The following is a 4892-nucleotide window of genomic DNA, read 5'->3' on the forward strand; positions in this document are numbered from 1 at the left end:
TATTAAAAGATAAGTGATGAAAGATCCAAGTACATTGTCGCCTTTATATAGAGGCTAAAAGGAAGACCATAGGTCTTAACGGAAATTAAAAGACATTAATGAAAACTAAACGAGACTAGATGCGTTGAATAACGATTGGATTTCCGGATGACCCTTCGCGTCCTCTCGCTAAACCTTTAAGCTTCCTTGACCGTTATACTTGGCCGCGAATCGAACCATGGTTGCGAGATGGGTGTGTATTAACCTCGTTAAAACCCCATTCGGAAAACCCAGTGGGACAAAACTGAATGTAAGGAAAAAGAGTATTAACACAACACCCCAACCAGGTCAGTTCGGACCAGAGTACCTGAGAACGGTCATGACTTTGTTCACGGGCGTTGGGACGTCAGCTCGGCCTTTGTTACTTAGCTTGGTAAGAACTTGTTGGATGGCCCCCATAAGCTTCTTTGTATGCGACCTGGTCATGGGTCCAACTGGTATGGCCAGGACGTCGGGCTGGTCGGTATCTTGGTCTTGTACCCTTTCCTGAACCTCGACTTCGCTCAGCTCGGTCACCTCGGCCATTTGATCTTGCGTCCCGGACTGAACCTCGATTTGTTCCTCGTACTTAGCTCCCATCTGTTCCATGATTCTATCATCCTGTCTCGCTGCCGTTTTGGACCGACCCAATGAGCTCCGAAGAATGCAAAGGACGGTGCACTTCCAAGCCGATTCAGTTTACGGGGCCTTCATGAGAATCAGAGATATTTGAGTTCTCTTTCCAGAACGTCAGATATCACTCAATTCGGAGCTATGATCAAGAAGATAACGTTTCCGGAATGGACACATGTCTAGACGCCTCTCTCTGATCGTGTAAATGCACTGCGAAGATGAGCCCTCCAAGAAGCCTTCCACTTCCCAAGCGCCGAAGCTTTCCTCACCCAAGTTGATGATATATGAGTCTTCTGTCCTCGGAAACCGGAATCACACAATTCGGACCAATATCCTGGAAGTTACGCTTCCCGGAATGCGAAGTGGTCCAAACTGCTCTGAATGCTGCGAGATAGTCTTGCGACTTGGTTAACTCGCAGGCCTGAAGATGAATGCCTAGAAGTTGATGCTGCGAGTTGAGAAGTGCGAGTAAGCTATCACTGGATAAGGTCTGAGGCTCCCGAGCAAGAAAAATGCTAAGTCCACAATCGTGCGACTTAGGCATGCGAGTTGGTCGCGCTTGGAACTAAGCCGCACGATCATTCGCAATCCACACCGACTTGAGCCTGCGACCTGGGACTAAGGTATGACCACGTCGCACATATACTTTCCCCAGAAACCGCCTTGGTCCTGCGAGATGAAGAAGAAGAAGATTAAGCCGCACAAAGACTCGCAAAACACTCCTACTTGGGCGTGCGGCTAAAACCAAGCGATTTAAGTCTCACAAGACAAGTTCTTCACCTGTGCGACTTGGGCATGCGACCTGGGAGACACTGGACCAACCCGCACATTCTCCACTTTACCCACTAAAGCCGGGTCAGGACCCGGTTTGTTCCGGGCTGACCCGGTTTGTTTTTAGAGAGATATAAATACTTTTTAGGGTTTTTTCCAAGACTTAAGCTTTGTTTTCTCTTGTTTCTCTTTCCCCTTTTGTTAAAAAACGAGTTTGTTAAGAGATATCTCAAGGATTTAATCAATATAAGTCTGTTTCTTATCATCTCATCTTCTTATCTTTGCTTCTAATCATGATTAACATCACTTCTTGCAAAGGAAATGGTGTGTTCATCATGATTAGTGAGTAGTCATCTTTTAAGCTTCTAGGTGTGTAGATTAGGGTGCTTAGATGTTTGATTTATGATGTTTAGGTTTTAGATTCTCATTTCCTTTCCTTAGTTAGCTGTCCCTAATGCCTTATTTCCTTGAGAAAGTGAAATCTGGGTTCATAGGCATTTCATGCACCAAAGGTGTTTGATGAAATGCCTGAATGAGCTAGCTTAAGGGTTTATGTTTTGAATGCCATGGGAATGTTTGTTTGAAGCATAAATGACATATTAGAACTGTTTATTAATGCATATTGATCATCATTACCACTAATGAGAGTTAGGTTTGAATGCTGATTAGTATAGTGGTCATTGTCTTGGGAAAGAAATGATCTTGCTTTGAGTTCTAAGTTGATTGGAATTTGAGATCATGTGATGCTTGCTTTCTCTTTATGTATAAGATTCAGTCTTTCTTAGCTCTTATTTTGATGCACAAAGAGGCTGTCTGGTCATATTAGACTTGGAGCCTTATGCTTTTTAATTGCTTATTCACTAATCGGAATTAGTCTTGATTAAGTAGTTGACAAAGGGATTTCTGTCATGAGAATGAATTAATCTGAATTGGAAGTCTAGACTAAAGATTTGCAAGTGTTGCATTGTTTGCTTAACATCATGAATTAACATTTGAGGCACCCTAATCAATGATCACATCTAGAGGTTTAGCTTTCTCTTTATTTGAATTTGAGTCTTTGTTTTGTTTGTCTTGTTTGCTTGTTTAATTCTTAATTACTGCCTGTTCTTGTTTGTTTTATGTTTATAGATCACCTTGTTACCAACTCATCTGCTTATTAGACTTGAATTAAGATAGCTCCTCATAGTCTTAGTGTCTAGAATCTCTCCATTTGGATTGATACCTCAAGTGCTACAATGACATGAGTAGTTGAGGAATTGATCAAGGATTGAAAAATTCCTATTATCAATTTGCGCCGTTGCCAATTGGGGATTCATTCTAGCATTAGGACTTTGGATCTTCTTGAGATCAAGTCATTTTTTTTTGTTTTACTGATTAACTTTCAAGTGCTGTGTTTGTTTTCAGGTGTATGAACACAAGAAGTCAAGCAAGAAGACAAAGAGAAAGAGCTGTGCACATTGAGAGGTTGGGTATGGATCAAGGGCAACAGGCTCATGGTGGCAATGGAAACCACCAGAATCAGCAAGAGCTTCCACCTCCACGTCCAATACAAGTTGTAGGAGCTGGTGATGAGGCCAAGGCTCAGGGTCAGAGACATGGGATTCAGGCTCCAACACCTGAAAACGATTTTGAGATCAAATCTGGCTTGATCAACATGGTGCAATCAAAAAAGTTCCATGGCTTGGCATTAGAAGACCAATTAGATCACATTGACAACTTTGATAGAGTTTGTGATCTAACTAAGATCAATGGAGTGAGTGAGGACAGTTTCAAGTTGAGGCTATTTCCTTTTTCTCTAGGAGACAAAGCTCATCAATGGGAAAAGTCTCTACCTCAAGGATCAGTCACAACATGGGAGCAATGCAAAAGAGCATTTCTAACCAAGTTCTTCTCTTCATCAAGAACAGCAAGGTTAAGAAATGAAATCTCAAGTTTCATTCAGAAGAACCATGAATCATTTTGTGAGGCTTGGGAAAGATTTAGAGGGTATACCATGAAATGCCCTCACCATGGATTCTCAGATTGTCAGCTGCTAAGTACCTTCAACAGAGGTGCTTTACCAAAGGTCAGACTTCTCTTGGACACAGCTTCAAATGGTAATTTCATGACCAAGGAAGTCAATGATGCCATGACCCTAGTGGAGAATGTAGCTCAGAGTTATGAGCTTTATGGATCAGACTTTGAAAGGAATTCAAGAGGAGCTGTGAGTGCTGAAGAAGAAAGGACAAGGAAAGACATCAAGGTTACCAAAAAGGCTTCACCTACTACAAGAATCACCCCACCCAGAACTTTCACTCTCACATCAATAACCAGCATGGTTTTGTCCCTCCCCAACAGCAAAGCCTCCAACAGAACTTAGGGAATAAGGATCAAGAAGTACATAACCTGCTCCAGCAAATTCTCCAAGGTCAAGCAAGTGGTGCCATGGACTTTAACAACAAAATGGCAGAGATTAACAACAAGGTGGATTGCAGTTATTCTGATCTTCTATCTCAGCTTTCAACCCTGGCTTCCAAAGTCAAGACTCTAGAGAACAACAAGGGCCACTGCAGTTCTCAAGCTCAAGATCTTTACCAGGGACATCAGTTGCACATCCAACAGAATACTGCAATGCCAACCTCTCAAATGATGAGAATCTTGCTGCTGTCCAAGAAATTGAGGATCTTGTCCATGGCAATGTCTCAAGTGCAAAGTGCCTAACACAAGATGATGAGGACGCCATCATAGAGGAGTTTGACTTCCTGTTCTGTGATCTCAATGAGGACATTGAGAAAGAAGGTGGGGAGGCAGCTTGTTTTGATATGAAAAAGAATGATTCTGAGATTGCTGAAGGAAAGGATCAGAGAATGGTTCAAGGAAGGACATCTGATGGAGTCTCTAGCACTGGCTCAACAATGGTGAAACCCAAATCTATTCCCAAGCTAGGCAACCCAGGAAAGTTCTCCATCTCATGCTCTCTTGGAAATTTGAAAGTGGACAATGCTTTGTGTGATTCTGGATCAAGCATCAGTGTAATGTCTTTAGACATGGTGGAGAGACTAGGGATCAAGAGTCTTAAGCATCACCCCATGTCAATTACCTTTGGAGATTCATCCTCAAGGAAGCCATATGGAATCCTTGAAGACTACCCATTAAAGATTGGTGAATGCACAGTTCCAACTGATTTTGTAGTCATGAAGATGAAAAAGACCAAAGAGCTACCTCTTCTGCTTGGAACTCCATTTCTGAACAGCACAGGAGCAAGGATGGACTTTGATACTCAAAGAGTGGTGCTTACTAAGGTAGATGATGAAGTATCTTATCCCCTTAAACCTCCTCTTGCTGGATTTTGTGGGGTTATATCTGATGATTCTGATGAGTTGAAACACTATGAGATGAAGTATGTGGGGAGTATTGGAACTATAGAAGAAGCCCAACCCCTTGCATCTGTTGAGAAAAATAAAGCATCCTTAGTAAGACCTGATCTTGAG

The 4892-nt window shown here is 42.3% G+C and overlaps 1 non-coding gene across 1 annotated transcript; it reads right to left on the reverse strand.

Moving 5' to 3' along the window:
- Positions 1–3331: 3331 nt before the first annotated feature.
- On the reverse strand, positions 3332–3438 carry LOC112088631. Its single transcript, XR_002900577.1, has one exon. It is a non-coding gene; the product is annotated as a small nucleolar RNA R71 (small nucleolar RNA).
- Between the last annotated feature and the right edge of the window lie 1454 nt (positions 3439–4892).

The sequence above is a fragment of the Eutrema salsugineum genome, unplaced genomic scaffold, assembly GCF_000478725.1.
Source record: "Eutrema salsugineum unplaced genomic scaffold, Eutsalg1_0 scaffold_14, whole genome shotgun sequence".
NCBI classification, from domain to species: domain Eukaryota; kingdom Viridiplantae; phylum Streptophyta; class Magnoliopsida; order Brassicales; family Brassicaceae; genus Eutrema; species Eutrema salsugineum.